Genomic DNA, 16,864 nt, shown 5'->3' with positions numbered 1-16,864 from the left:
CTGCTTAAAGGAGCTCCAGAGACGGGCGCGAGCTGCGGCTAAAAGCGCGGACCCCAGAGACGGGCATGAGACACTAAGGCTGTTGCTGCCGCCACCAAGAAGCCTGTGTGCGAGCACAGATCACTATCCACACACCCCCTTCCAGGGAGCCTGTGCAGACTGCCACTGCCTGGGTCCCAGGATCCAGGGACAACTTCCCCGGGAGAACGCACGACGCGCCTCAGGCTGGTGCAACGTCCCGCCGGCCTCTGCCGCCGCAGGCTCGCCCTGCACTCCATGCCCCTCCCTCCCCCCGGCCTGAGAGAGCCAGAGGCCCCGAATCAGCCGCTCCTTTAACCCCGTCCTGAGTGAAGAACACATGCCCTCCGGAGACCTACACGCAGAGGCGGGGCCAAATCCAAAGCCGAGCCCTGGGAACTGTGAGAACAAAGAAGAGAATGGGAAATCTCTCCCAGCAGCCTTAGAAGCAGCTCCACAATCAACTTGATGTACCCTGCATCTGTGGAATACATGAATAGACAACGAATCATCCCAAATTGAGGAGGTGGACTTTGAGAGCAAGGTTTATTTTTTCCTCTTTTCCTCTTTTTGTGAGTGTGTATGTGTATGCTTCTGTGTGAGATTTTGTCTGTATAGCATTGCTTCCACCATTTGTCCTAGAGTTCTGTCCGTCCTTTTTTAAAAAAATTTTTCTTAATAATTATTTTTTATTTTAATAACTTTATTTTATCTTGCTTTATTTTATTTTATTTTATTTATTTATTTCTTCCTTCCCTCCTTCCTTCCTCCCTCCTTTCTTTCCTTCCTTCCTTCCTTCCTTCCTTCCTTCCTTCCTTCCTTCTACTTTTTCTCACTTTTATTCTGAGCAGTGTGGATGAAAGGCTCTTGGTGCTGCAGCTAGGAGTCAGTGCTGTGCCTCTGAGGTGGGAGAGCCAACTTCAGGACACTGGTCAACAAGAGACCTCCCAGCTCCACATAATATCAAACTGCAAAAATCTCCCAGAGATCTCCATCTCAACACCAGCACCCAGCTTCACTCAATGACCAGCAAGCTACAGTGTGGGACACCCTATGCCAAACAACTAGGAAGACAGGAACACAACCCCACCCATTAGCAGAGAGTCTGCCTAAAATCATAATAAGGCCACAGACACCCCAAAACACACCACCAGATGTGGACCTGCCCACCAGAAAGACAACATCCAGCCTCATCCACCAGAACACAGGCACCAGTCCGCTCCACCAGGAAGCCTACACAACCCACAGAACCAACTTTAGCCACTGGGGACAGACATCAAAAACAACGGGAACTACAAACCTGCAGCCTGCAAAAAGGAGACCCCAAACACAGTAAGATAAGCAAAATGAGAAGACAGAGAAACACACAGCAGATGAAGGAGCAAGATAAAAACCCACCAGACCTAACAAATGAAGAGGAAATAGGCAGTCTACCTGAAAAAGAATTCAGAATAATGATAGTAAATATGATCCGAAATCTTGGAAATAGAATAGACAAAATGCAAGAAACATTTAACAAGGACCTAGAAGAACTAAAGATGAAACAAGCAATGATGAACAACACAATAAATGAAATTAAAAATATTCTAAATGGGATCAATAGCAGAATAACTGAGGCAGAAGAACGGATAAGTGACCTGGAAGATAAAATAGTGGAAATAACTACTGCAGAGCAGAATAAAGAGAAAAGAATGAAAAGAACTGAGGACAGTCTCAGAGACCTCTGGGACAACATTAAACGCACTAACATTCGCATTATAGGGGTTCCAGAAAAAGAAGAGAAAAAGAAAGGGACTGAGAAAATATTTGAAGAGATTACAGTTGAAACTTCCCTAATATGGGAAAGGAAATAGTTAATCAAGTCCAGGAAGCACAGAGAGTCCCAAACAGGATAAATCCAAGGAGAAATATGCCAAGACACATATTAATCAAACTGTCAAAAATTAAATACAAAGAAAACATATTAAAAGCAGCAAGGGAAAAACAACAAATAACACACAAGAGAATCCCCATAAGGTTAACAGCTGATCTTTCAGCAGAAACTCTGCAAGCCAGAAGGGACTGGCAGGACATATTTAAAGTGATGAAGAAGAAAAACCTGCAACCAAGATTATTCTATCCAGCAAGGATCTCATTCAGATTTGATGGAGAAATTAAAGCCTTTAGAGACAAGCAAAAGCTGAGAGAGTTCAGCACCACCAAACCAGCTTTACAACAAATGCTAAAGGAACTTCTCTAGACAAGAAACACAAGAGAAGGAAAAGACCTACAATAACGAACCAAAAACAATTTAGAAAATGGGAATAGGAACATACATATCGATAATTACCTTAAATGTAAATGGACTAAATGCTCCCACCAAAAGACACAGATTGGCTGAATGGATACAAAAACAAGACCCATATATATGCTGTCTACAAGAGACGCACTTCAGACCTAGAGACACATACAGACTGAAAGTAAGGGGATGGAAAAAGATATTCCATGCAAATGGAAACCAAAAGAAAGCTGGAGTAGCAATTCTCATATCAGACAAAACAGACTTTAAAATAAAGACTATTAGAAGAGACAAAGAAGGACACCACATAATGATCAAGGGATCGATCCAAGAAGAAGATATAACAATTGTAAATATTTATGCACCCAACATAGGAGCACCTCAATACATAAGGCAAATACTAACAGCCATAAAAGGGGAAATCAATAGTAACACATTCATAGTAGGGGACTTTAACACCCCACTTTCACCCATGGACAGATCATCCAAAATGAAAATACATAAGGAAACACAAGATTTAAATGATACTTTAAACAAGATGGACTTAATTGATATTTATAGGACATTCCATCCAAAAACAACAGAATACACATTTTTCTCAAGTGCTCATGGAACATTCTCGAGGATAGATCATATCCTGGGTCACAAATCAAGCCTTGGTAAATTTAACAAAATTGAAATTGTATCAAGTATCTTTTCTGACAACAACACTATGAGACTAGATATCAATTACAGGAAAAGATCTGTAAAAAATACAAAGACATGGAGGCTAAACAATACACTACTTAATAACGAAGTGATCACTGAAGAAATCAAAGACAAAATAAAAAAATACCTAGAAACAGATGACAATGGAGACACGACGACCCAAAACTTATGGGATGGAGCAAAAGCCGTTCTAAGAGGGAAGTTTTTAGCAATGCATTCCTACCTTAAGAAACAGGAAACATCTCGAATAAACAACCTAACCTTGAACCTAAAGCAATTAGAGAAAGAAGAACAAAAAAACCCCAAAGTTAGCAGAAGGAAAGAAATCATAAAGATCAGATCAGAAATAAATGAAAAAGAAACGAAGGAAATGATAGCAAAGATGAATAAAACTAAAAGCTGGTTCTTTGAGAAGTTAAACAAAATTGATAAACCATTAGCCAGACTCATCAAGAAAAAAAGGGAGACGACTCAAATCAATAGAATTAGAAATGAAAAAGGAGAAGTAACACCTGACACTGCAGAAATACAAAAGATCATGAGACGTTACTACAAGCAACTCTATGCCGATAAAATGGACAACCTGGAAGAAATGGACAAATTCTTAGAAATGCACAACCTGCCAAGACTGAATCAGGAAGAAATAGAAAATATGAACAGACGAATCACAAGCACTGAAATTGAAACTGTGGTTAAAAATCTTCCAACAAACAGAAGCCCAGGACCAGATGCCTTCACAGGCGAATTCTGTCAAACATTTAGAGAAGAGCTAACACCTATCCTTCTCAAACTCTTCCAAAATATAGCAGAGGGAGGAACACTCCCAAACTCATTCTACAAGGCCACCATCACCCTGATACCAAAACCAGACAAGGATGCCAAAAAGAAAGAAAACTACAGGCCAATATCACTGATGAACATAGATGCAAAACTCCTCAACAAAATACTAGCAAACAGAATCCAACAGCACATTAAAATGATCATACACCATGATCAAGTGGGGTTTATTCCAAGAATGCAAGGATTCTTCAATATATGCAAATCAATCAACGTGATACACCATATTACCAAATTGAAGGAGGAAAACCATATGATCATCTCAATAGATGCAGAAAAAGCTTTCGACAAAATTCAACACCCATTTATGATAAAAACCCTGCAGAAAGCAGGCATAGAGGGAACTTTCCTCAACATAATAAAGGCCATATATGACAAGCCCACAGCCAACATCATCCTCAATGGTGAAAAACTGAAAGCATTTCCACTAAGATCAGGAACAAGACAAGGTTGCCCACTCTCACCCCTCTTATTCAACATAGTTTTGGAAGTTTTAGCTACAGCAATCAGAGAAGAAGAGGAAATAGAAGGAATCCAAATCAGAAAAGAAGAAGTAAAGCTGTCACTGTTTGCAGATGACATGATATTATACATAGAGAATCCTAAAGCTGCTACCAGAAAACTACTAGAGCTAATCAATGAATTTGGTAAAGTAGCAGGATAAAAAATTAATGCACACAAATCTCTGGCATTGCTATACACTAATGATGGAAAATCTGAAAGTGAAATCAAGAAAACACTCCCATTTACCATTACAACAAAAAGACTAAAATATCTAGGAATAAACCTACCTAAGGAGACAAAAGACCTGTATGCAGAAAATTATAAGACACTGATGAAAGAAATTAAAGATGATACAAATAGATGGAGAGATATACCATGTTCTTGGATGGGAAGAATCAACATTGTGAAAATGACTCTACTACCCAAAGCAATCTACAGATTCAATGCAATCCCTATCAAACTACCACTGGCATTTTTCACAGAACTAGAACAAAAAAATTTCACAATTTGTATGGAAACACAAAAGACCCCGAATAGCCAAAGCAATCTTGAGAACGAAAAACGGAGCTGGAGGAATCAGGCTCCCTGACTTCAGACTATACTACAAAGCTACAGTAATCAAGACAGTATGGTACTGGCACAAAAAAAGAAAGACAGATCAATGGAACAGGATAGAAAGCCCAGAGATAAACCCACGCACATATGGTAACCTTATCTTTGATAAAGGAGGCAAGAATATACAGTGGAGAAAGGATAGCCTCTTCAATAAGTGGTGCTGGGAAAACTGGACAGGTACATGTAAAAGTATGAGATTAGATCACTCCCTAACACCATACACAAAAATAAGCTCAAAATGGATTAAAGACCTAAATGTAAGGCCAGAAACTATCAAACTCTTAGAGGAAAACATAGGCAGAACACTCCATGACATAAATCACAGCAAGATCCTTTTTTACCCGCCTCCTAGAGAAATGGAAATAAAACCAAAAATAAACAAATGGGACCTAATGAAACTTCAAAGCTTTTGCATAGCAAAGGAAACCATAAACAAGACCAAAAGACAACCCTCAGAATGGGAGAAAATATTTGCAAATGAAGCAACTGACAAAGGATTTATCTCCAAAATTTATAAGCAGCTCATGCAGCTCAATAACAAAAAAACAAACAACCCAATCCAAAAATGGGCAGAAGACCTAAATAGACATTCTCCAAAGAAGATATACAGACTGCCAACAGACACATGAAAGAATGCTCAACATCATTAATCATTAGAGAAATGCAAATCAAAACTACAAGGATATATCATCTCACACCAGTCAGAATGGCCATCATCAAAAAATCTAGAACCAATAAATGCTGGAGAGGGTGTGGAGAAAAGGGAACACTCTTGCACTGCTGATGGGAATGTGAATTGGTACAGCCACTATGGAGAACAGTATGGAGGTTCCTTAGAAAACTACAAATAGAATTACCATATAACACAGCAATCCCACGACTGGGCATATACCCTGAGAAAACCATAATTCAAAAACAGTCATGTACCAAAATGTTCATTGCAGCTCTATTTACAGTAGCCCGGAGATGGAAACAACCTATGTGTCCATCATTGGATGAATGGATAAAGAAGATGTGGCATATATATACAATGGAATATTACTCAGCCATATAAAGAAACGAAATTGAACTATTTGTAATGAGGTGGATGGACCTAGAGTCTGTCATACAGAGTGAAGTAAGTCAGAAAGAGAAAGATAAATACCGTATACTAACACATATATAGGGAATTTAAGAAAGTAAAAACTGTCATGAAGAACCTAGGGTTAAGACAGGAATAAAGACACAGGCCTACTAGAGAATGGACTTGAGGATATGGGGAGGGGGAAGGGTAAGCTGTGAAAAAACGAGAGAGTGGTATGGACATATATACACTACCAAACGTAAGGTAGATAGCTAGTGGGAAGCAGCTGCATAGCACAGGGAGATCAGCTCGGTGCTGTGTGATCATCTAGAGGGGTGGGATAGGGAGGGTGGGAGGGAGGGAGACGCAAGAGGGAAGAGATATGGGAACATATGTATATGTATAACTGATTCACTTTGTTATAAAGCAGAAACTAACACACCATTGTAAAGCAATTATACTCCAATAAAGATGTAAAAAAAAAGAATACACAAAGAAGACCTAATACACATAGTATTTGAAAATGATCAAAAATGATAATATATGGGACGTATATTCAGCTCATGTGCCTTATTATAGCTATTTTAGTTGTTTATGGTCTGTGTTCTTTTTAATTAGTGTCTATCCTATGTCAGTTGTTAACAATTCTGCATGTCACCTGGCAATGAGAGATACCTTTTGTTTTCAAAACTGACAACTTGAACATTTGTTTAATGGAAAAAATACAGTGAACGATCAACATTATATATTTTTTACAAATCAAACAATAAGTGTAATTGATTTGCAGTGTTGTGTTAGTTTCGGGTGTGCAGCAAAGTGATTCAGTTATTTCAGATTCTTTTCCATTATAGACTATTACAAGATATTGAATATAGTTCCCTGTGCCATATATATATATATATATGAAGGAGAGAAGTGGATGGGGGCTCAAATGAAGCAAGACTGGCCATGAACTGACAGCTGCTGAAGCTGGGTGATAGGTAGGGGGGTTTCATTATATTATTCTGTCTGCTTATTTTTATGTTTGAAATTCTCATAATAAAATAAATACTAAAACATAAAAAAACAGAATGCATATCTATGTATAACTGAATCACTTTGCTGTACAGCAGAAATTAATAAAATATAATAAATCAACTATACTTCAATAAAATAATTTTTTTCAAAAAAGAAATGCCTGCAAACATATAAGTGTTCTTCACAAGAAAAATGGGCTTTTTGTTCCCTTTTTGTTAAGATCCAGGTTGCCTGACAGAGCAATTTCGGGGACTTAAACTATAGAAGTTGAGGATGAAAATTTCAAGTTGTTATAAATCCCCCCAGAGCACAGATTGTGCTCACCTCATTCTCTCTTACAAGGGTCACTACCTTAGAAGACACAGACACCTAGTACATTTTGCTTTTGATTTTAGGGAACAGAGGGAAATAGTACACTAACGGCCTTCGAACCATCATTTGCATACAACTGTTCAGTGCAGAAACTGACAAGACCCAGCTAGCCTGCTGAATGGAGCCATTTGGGGGGCTCCAGCTGGTTTGCAGTGGCAGCCCTATGTCCTGAAACCAGCTTGGGGGTAACCAGGCCTGTGGTCCCATAGCCTTGTTATGGGGACCCTTGATACTGCGAAGCCCAGAGGATTGTGGGAATTCTCTGAGGACCCTTCCATGAGCTCCAGGTCCCTGAGCTGAAAGATGGTGTATTTCTGAGCCATGAGCCTCAAGATGGAACGTAAGTCCCATCCCCACCACACCCTCCCACTCACCTGCCCCACACTTCAGTACTGAGAAGTCATTAGTAACTACTTCAGTCTAATTTTCTTAGGAAATAAAATGGAAGCAAGGAATAACAGAAGATAATAGTACCTTTTAGCTATAAAATAGAGGAAGTCTAAAACCTCGGCTGAACGCATAATAATGTTTTCAACAAATATTAACGGCAAAAAACAACCATCATGAGGACATAGTGAGACAAAATTATAACATTTAACACACACAGAAATGAAGCCAAAGTGCTCTCAGGCCCTCAGAAACAGGTGTTGTATGAATAGGAGTTACTAATTTGGTTTTTAAAGTCTTTGTAGCCATTTTAAGTTCCATCCTGTAGTCGCCGAATAGGAAGCAAACGAAATGATGTACTCCACTAAATCACATTACAGCATTTACCTCTTTGTAAAATGGTTCCATCTTTCAACCATTTAAAAAATTATAGAAAACAGCTAGATAGATCATAGAGATAATCATTACATCAAGATCTCAAGAATGCTACAATCACTAACAACGTACTTATATGGATCTGGAAGTTATTTCTCACCTGCCGCTGCATTCATAGCTAAAAATGCAAAATTGAATGAGTACTAGTCGTTTCCAGGCCCCAACACTGGTCATGCCCACTGCATCTTTCTTAGCTTGAGAAACAGACACAATCTAAGTTACCTCTGATTGACAAAGAAGAGTAAAGACAAAAAAGACTTTGCCAGGAAGACAATGTGAGTTCCTAAATCTAATATGGAATAGGCGTGCAAATACAAAAATCTAACAAATAAAATTGTGTGCAACCAAATGACCTATATTGTGTGCACATGGCCCTCATAACAGTAAGTGTCCCTATAACACACCTGCAATGTCACATAATAAACCTTCCTAGAGTCCATTTTAATTTAAAGATTGTGGGAGGAGAGGGCTATTATTTACTTTATTTTAAAACAAATACAGACATGTCATGGTACCGTAGTATTTGCGCAGGTTTTAAGATCAAGAGGAAATTTCAAAGAACTGTAGTGTTTGTGCTGCTGCGTTATGGATATGTGCTTGCTGTTCTCTGCCATTCCAAACGACTTCTGAGAAAGACTGAAAATCACTAGTATGTTAATTCTCTCTCTCAGAGGAGGCAAAAAAATAAATAAAGTATAAAATGTGGGGAAAGACACAGGCAATCGAGGACAGCGATCAAACAGGGTGGGGGGAATGAGGTCTCACACAAACCACGCACGGCTTTCCTGTTCTCTCCACTGGGATAAAGACCGACACTTGGAGAGACAGAAGAATAGGTAGGCAAGCCATTTAGGGGTGTGGATGGGAAAAAACTCTCTTTCCCCAAGAGAATGTGGCTTTACACCGGCATATTAGATTAGAAAGTGCAAACACAATAATTAACAATGGGCTTCCCTGGTGGCGCAGTGGTTGAAAGTCCGCCTGCCAATGCAGGGGACACGGGTTGGTGCCCTGGTCCGGGAAGATCCCACATGCCGCGGAGCGGCTAGGCCCGTGAGCCATGGCCACTGAACCTGTGCGTCCGCAGCCTCTGCTCCGCAACAGGAGAGGCCACAACAGTGAGAGGCCGGTGTACAGCAAAAGAAAAAAATAATTAACAGTGAATCCTGAAACTTCAACACGCCAGAAAAGAGTGTCACTCAGGAGTGAGACCTGGAAAATAGGGATACATTAAGGTAATCTTCAGTGAGGCTGGACAGCTCTGCAGGGGGTGGGCGGCAGCCCTGGAAAGCTAATCAAGTTCTCCCGACACCTCGGGAAGCTTGAGAAACCTGAAGAAGGGTGCTCCCACGCCAGCAGCTAGGGGCGGCCGTGGGCAAAGAGCGGGGCCCTTCCCAAATCCAAAACCCAAACAACAACCTGCACGCTAAACAAACACCTTTATTCCCCGCCTGATTTAAGAAAAGCACTTTGAGTCCTCCTTCTGCAGTTTCTGCTCTCTGGGAATAAGCCAGCTGCTGTGGTTTTTCCACCACAATAACACGTGTCAATCACCGCTAGGCCCAGTGTTACTTTTCCTCCCCACGTGTGATTCCAACAATCAGATGCCCCAGGCTGAAGCCCAGCCTCGCATGTGAGCGTTTTCTAGGGCACATCCCAGAAGGTGCCCCCAGCCCCTGTGTATTTCATTTAATTATGAAACCTCTTTCTAGAAGCCCCATAATTCTCCCAAGAGTCAAAGTAATTGGTAGAAATTAGACATGAAGAGACACAAGGCCTCTTAAAGAGGACACTTTCGACTATAATTTTTAAAAGAATTTTCTGTTCAGTCCTAATATAATTTTGTACTTTCCCAATTCTGCCCTTTTCAAATGCCAGAGAAAAGGTTCATGTTATCTCGTGGGCTATAAAAAAAAAGCCAATCGTTGGGCTGCATCCCGCAGGCCTACAAGGCCTGCACTTGCCCGGCTTTAAGACCTTAAGACCGAAGAAAGAGCCCTGAGTCACCAACAGAGACATCAGTGGTTTCACGGATGGGGGAGCTTACACGTCTGAAGCAAGGTCTTGGAGGGACACCCTACCTTGTGTGGCGAAAGGCAGACATAACCTGAAGGCAGGCTTCACGCCCAGCGAGAGGGGAGGTTACTAGTTATAGGGGGATTACCTCAGGCTGCCTCACCAGTTACCAGGGAAACCAGCAGAGGGGCACCCCCTTATTGTCCCTTGATAAGAACCACCACTAGCTGGGGTCTGGGGCAAGTACTTAAGAAGGTCACTCCTGTGAGTAGGGTATAGGTGAAGCAGGTACTGGTGAAGCAGGTACTGGTCAAGCAGGGGATGTACAGAGAGCGAGAGAACAGCCATCTTTATTGGCCTGACCATACAGCAAGGTAATGCATTTGTACTCCACTTAAGGTCCACAAAGATTTCCCTTCCTTTGAAGGCCATCCTTTGGATGGTTTTTAAAAAGAAAAAGAAAAAAAAAAAGAGTGAAAAATAATGTACATTACTCTTGTGGCAAATCACTGCTATTTGGCAATGAAAGGATCTTATGTGTGTGTGTGTGTGTGTGTGTGTGTTCCATTACTTGGGGTCCATGCTGCTGTGTGGCTACATTAACAAGATGCACTTTTGGTACTGGTTAGATATGTAAACCAAAGACAAATCCATCTTTCAATGGATTTATGGTTGTTTAGTGGAAGATGGTAGCAAAATTCCACGGCACGGTTTTGTTCCACTCAATTCAGGAAAATTCTATTGATCCACTACTCAGCACCTGGCACTCTAAGTAAGTAATGGGAATCCAAAGACGAAAGAAGATTTAGCAAGGGGGAGGGGAGGTGGGCAGACATACGGAAAACAGTAACAAGAGAGTCAGAAGTCTGATGATTGCTGTGTGTGAAAGGAGAACAGGGTGGGTGATGAACTCCCCCGAAGCAAGCACCACACAGAAATCTTAAAGGTTACAAGATGGCAGCCAGTAGGGTGGGTCAGGGATACACAATGTTATTTTGAAAAAGCGAGGCAATGGTTAAAAAAGAGAAGTTTTCACATAAAAATCCAGATTTCTGGCTTTTCTTAAAAAAAGTACAAGATCTGGCAACACTTGGCAACAACGGAGCAGAGATAGGTAGGCATGGGCTCTCCAATACCCGAGAGTCCTCACTCAAGGAGCCTGGCCCCTGTAGGCATCTGCGTTGTAAGCCCCTGTCTTAGGACAAAGGTAGAGTCGTCAAGGTTTCAGAATCCTACCCTAAGAAGGGAAACACGGGGGAAAGCTGAACTCTGAGATTTGCTTTCCTAGAAATAAAACAGCAAAAAGCCAACAGAATTGTCTGTCTCTGCATCACTTGACACTGATCAGCCAGTTGACTCAGTTAAGCCTCTGTGCTGCTCGTAAGCACTTGTGAGAACAGCTTGCTGGTGCAGTCGGAGAGGAAAACCTTCTCAGGCTCCAAGCATATGGTCCGTTTGGAAGACAGCAACTCAGCACAGCTCTCAGCAGGCCACTGCATCCCTCCTAAGGATCACTGGAAGCATCTGGTACAGAAAAAGGACCACAGCAGCTGGGGCTCGGTCAGCAGCACAGAAGCGTGCTGGTCCTCATGGGCTCACCCCGGCCTCACATGGCTTTCCACAGCCTCCCCCAGCTCGGCCTTCTCTCCTGGCCCCCGGCTCCCCGGGGGATACCTCCCAGGGGCATGTGCCACCAGCAACGGCCAAAACACGATGCGACCAAACTGATGCCATTCATCTCCTCCTGCGGTGGATGCTTTCCATCTTCCACCCAGGTCCCTCCCATCCCCCATCCCGGTTCTGTGTGTCCCCCCAGCTTCTGCGTGATATGCAGTCATCTTTGGCTATTGGAGCTGCTTCACCTGGATGTGCCCCAGACCTGGAAGTGTGCGGGGAAGCTCACGGCCAACAGCTCCTGGATGCAGGAGTGTGAGAACCAGATCCCCAGCCTCAGGGTGGACTCACTGCTCCCCAGAGGACCAGCCACCCTTGCTGGCTACCTCCCCTTCCCTGCCCCACGACCCTGATCCTGATTCCTCCTGGGAGCACTTCCTTAATAATCACTTGCATGTGAAACCTCCTCGGGTCTGCGCCTGGGAAAACCCCACCCAGACACATTCCCTCCCCTCCCCACCCCTGTCCCCTCCAGTTACCCCTCCCAGGCCCTCGGAGTCTAAAGCTCACTTAGACTTCGATTCTCCCTCTTCCTCCATGCTGTCTCTTTCTAGCTACACATTAAATCCAATATTTCCTCCTATGGGACACATACCCTCACCTCCTCACTACAACCGACTTTAGCTACCCATCACCTCCCGCCATGACAGGTGCCATGTTTTCTCAGCTTCCGTTTTCTTCCCCTCTTAGGCTTTTTGAAACTCAGCACTTCCAGTGGTTGTTCCTCTAAAACAAAACAAAAATATTGCAGTGGTTCCCCACTGACTTCAGGATAAAGTTCAAACTCCTTAGCCCAGCCATCAGAGGCCTCGTGACCCAGGCCCTCACCCTTCTCATGCCTTTTCTCCCCGTTTCCCTCTGGGCCTCATGCTCCAGTCACCCCACATCATCCGTGGTCTGCTTTTCCAGGCTCCAGGCTCCCCTGGGCCGGTCCCCCTGCCTGGGAGGCCCTTCCCACCCTTGGTGCCCCTGTTCAAATCTACCCATCAGTCCAGACCCAGAGCACATGGGAGTCATGGAGCCTCCTTTTCTGAAGCCCCCCATTAACACATTCCAGGCGAGAGACAAAAACCAAGACCCATAGATGAAGCTGGGCATTCACATAATTTGCATATAGACTTTACATCTTCCTAGCAGATAAGTTTCCTGAGAGCTGGGAGCTCTTTAGAGTGATCTTTGCTCATTTATCTTAGAAAAATCTAACTGAAAGGGCGGAAACATTTACCACTTAAAACGGTGCTAGTTATTCTAGTCTCAGGCAGATGTGTTCCAGAATGGATGTGAGACAGCGGCGGGCGGGGCGGGGGGAGGGGGGAGATCCTCTTCTCTCTATCTTAGTTCCTACAGGCGCCTCTCTGGATGCAAGCATCTCACCACCCTAGGTGTGATTCTAATGAACACTCGCTCTAAACCCAAACTGACTTATTCCCCACGGGGCTCATTGTTGGAAACACCAATCTGATCTAGTCCTGAAGGAAAGCCTGCATCATAGGGTAGAGAGATGCTACAGGATTACATTTCACGGGCAATTAAAGAGATTTTCAAGGGCAGCTTTGATTACATGCGTTTTTCACCCTCCACCAGGGTTTCAGAATCCCACCCCCTGCATTAGCTGCAGGTCCTCTGTGTGCCCCACTCCTTGACCCTAAGCCAAAAGGCACCTGATGAATGTCGACAGAGGGCACAAATGTCCTGGTGCCCTGCTCCATATAAGGCATTATTCCAGGGGACCTAGACCCAAATGGCTTCAACCCATTAGTGATGAAAAAACACATCAATGACACCCTGAACTAGCTCTGTGTGTGAACAACGACAGTTTGTAACAGCTGAAAAATAGAGCAGCACAATGCATTTCTGTACTTATGTCTACAACCATAAAGCGACCTAGAATTAAACCCACACTCACGAAACATCAGAGTGACATTTTAATAACTGACTTCTCTTAGCCATCAAGTTTTAAGATCTTTGGCAACTCGTTCTAAGGAAAACTGCCCGAAGAAAATGAAGCACAACTTAAATGTACTTAGAAATCAGGGTGAATGCAACTACATTGTCTGTTGCAAATCACTCTGCGTTCCTAAGAAAGACCTGAGAGAAGGAAGTACAATCGCCCTTTTACTTACCAAATATCTCATATTCGGCTATTCATTCTTGAGTCGGTTTTCAAAGCCACTGACTGACTCAATTGAACACACTTAGGATCAAGAAAAACTAACTCAGATGTGTGGTTTGGCCTGCCATCTTAAAATGGAATGGCAGTTATCAAAATTTTCAGAAGAAAGGATCGGGCAATTTTTCATGGATTGAAGTGAAATTTATCAAACTGGCAGAGGCCTCAGAGGAACATTACCGCACTGTGCTTTGGGAATAACTGGTGATACAGTTAGACTGTCCAGGATGCTCTCAAATTACTCAAAATTCACTAGAAAACATTTCATTGTGAGACTTGAATAAACTCTTCTCACTTCAGACATATTACTCCTACGCCTAGCCGAAAGAAATGTTTCCTCCTGAAACATTTCCCTAGTTTTTCTTTCCAGCAGCAGGTGACTTCTCCTTTTTCCAAACTCCCATGGCATGAGGGATGTCTTATTTTCTCAGGTAAACTGCAGGTACCTGGAAGGCAGGTTCCACGGGCAGTTGAATCTTGCACCTGCACCCTCTCCTTTCCCACCAAGTAGAGTCCCTAGCACGATACCTTACGAAGAGCACAAGCTAAATGTCTGCAAATGACTCAATGAGTGAGTGAGTGAATGCAAGCTTGTAAGGTTCTGGGTTTTTTTTTTTCCTGCTCTTACTGCAGAGCCCAAAGGCTAATTATTTGCTACAAACTTTACGTTCACCTTTCAAACACATTAAGGTTGATATCCAAGTTTCAAGTAGTCATTCCATGATGATTCTTGCTAATGAACTTGATTTAAACTGATAGTAATCTAAAAAGTTTATGTACAGGTCTTTCAATATTGTCTACTTGGACAATATTAACCAAGGCATTTACCTCCTCTTTGAGAGCTAATCATTTCATTTATCAGCATCTATAGCTGTCAGAACTTTGGCAGACTTGGTGAAAAATACCATCAACTGCTCATATTAAAAATTAATCACACAAGATTTCCTTTGTTTCATTTTTTACTACTTAAACCCTACTGGACTTCCCTGGTGGTGCAGTGGTTAAGAATTCACCTGCCAATGCAGGGGACACGGGTTCAAGCCCTGGTCCAGGAAGATCCCACATGCTGTGGAGCAACAAATCCTGTGCGCCACAACTACTGAGCCTGCGCTCTAGAGCCCACGATCCACAACTCCTGAAGCCCAGGCGCGTAGAGCCGGTGCTCCGCAACAAAGAGAAGCCACTGCAATGGGAAGCCCGTGCACCACAACGAAGAGTAGTCCCCGCTCGCTGCAACTAGAGAAAGCCTGCGTGCGGCAACGAAGACCCGACGCAGCCAAAAATAAATTAAAAGACCAGGTAGTGAGCTTCTAAAGGCTGCCTTATGAACATTACATTAAAATCAATACTTAAAAAAAAACAAACACACAACTCCCTACTGATACAGAAAATGTTCTGCTGGGTTTTGTTTGTTTATTTTTCATAGCATGGGGTCTTTTCCTCATGATGCAAAAACATACAGTTATTGCATTTGCTAGGGGAGAAAATGCCTGAACTTTAAAATTGTATAACACAATACTAAACAGAAGTGGGGGAAATTCTGTTGGTCATTTTTGTCATGAGAATGGCAAATTACCACTCATTACCATACTTGGCAAATTACCAAGCTTTTGCAACTTCCTTTAAAAGGGTAGGGGCCAGTTTCAAAGATCTGGCACCAAGTTATCCAAGCAATTCTTCCTCTGTATCTGCTTATTAAGGAGCTGGAAGGTTCATTAAAGTCATCCAGGCAGGTGGTCCAGACACTCTGGATAGAATGAACTCAAACTCAAGGACAATGTCATCTTCCCTTTCTTGAAAACCCTCCATGCTTCCTTCTTCTTTTTTTTTTTCTTTTTGCGGTACGCGGGCCTCTCACTGTTGTGACCTCTCCCGTTGCGGAGCACAGGCTCCGGACGCGCAGGCTCAGCGGCCATGGCTCACGGGCCCAGCCGCTCCACGGCATGTGGGATCTTCCCGGACCGGGGCACGAACCCGTGTCCCCTGAATCGACAGGCGGACTCTCAACCACTGCACCACCAGGGAAGCCCCTCTACTCTCTTTTTAAAATATAGCACATGTTGTCATTTCTCCCACGATAACTGACCAAAAGACAGATCTGATTTCCTTTGCCAGGCTTTCAATTTTTATTTTTACAAGAGCAGCAGAAACATAATGTGCTTTCTATCCCACCTTCATTGTTTTTATTTATTTATTTATTCATTCATTTATTTTTATTGTATAGTTGATTTACAATGTTGTACTAGTTTCAGGTGTACAGCAAAGTGATTCAGATTTATATACATTTATATATATATATATACTCGTACAGATTCTTTTCCCTTATAGGTTATTACAAAATATTTAGTTCCCTGTGCTATACGGTAAGTAGGTCCTTGTTGGTTATCCATTTTATACTGAAATATAGTAGTATGTATATGTTAATCCCAAGGTCCTAGTTTATCCCTCTGTGTCCCTTCATCATTTTTTTAAAAAGCATTTAAAATTAATATTGCTCTTCTCGAAACACCAATCTCTACCTCTCTTTTCCTAATTAGACCCAATAAAAATATAAGAGTAAACATTCTTGGGAAAGCCATATTGAAAAACATCATCTAAGCCTTAAAAATCAAAAGCAAGACCAAATCAATTACAGGACTTGATTCAAGTGAATTTTGTTTTTCCTCCCAAGTGATTGACAGAAAGTATGATGGGTTCAAAATATTCAAGTATTTCTGCAGTTTGGGGGAAGATATGAAGTTTGTATACAGCCTCTAACCAAAATTAGTGT

General features: G+C 42.3%; 1 protein-coding gene across 1 annotated transcript in view; it reads right to left on the bottom strand.

Moving 5' to 3' along the window:
- RFTN1 (raftlin, lipid raft linker 1) overlaps positions 1 to 16,864 on the bottom strand; it is a 204,784-nt gene that overhangs the window by 109,664 nt on the left and 78,256 nt on the right. The window lies entirely within an intron of this gene.

Source organism: Phocoena sinus, chromosome 4, assembly GCF_008692025.1.
Source record: "Phocoena sinus isolate mPhoSin1 chromosome 4, mPhoSin1.pri, whole genome shotgun sequence".
NCBI classification, from domain to species: domain Eukaryota; kingdom Metazoa; phylum Chordata; class Mammalia; order Artiodactyla; family Phocoenidae; genus Phocoena; species Phocoena sinus.
Note: the sequence above shows the minus strand (reverse complement) of the source record. Positions and strands in the feature narration are given on the sequence as shown.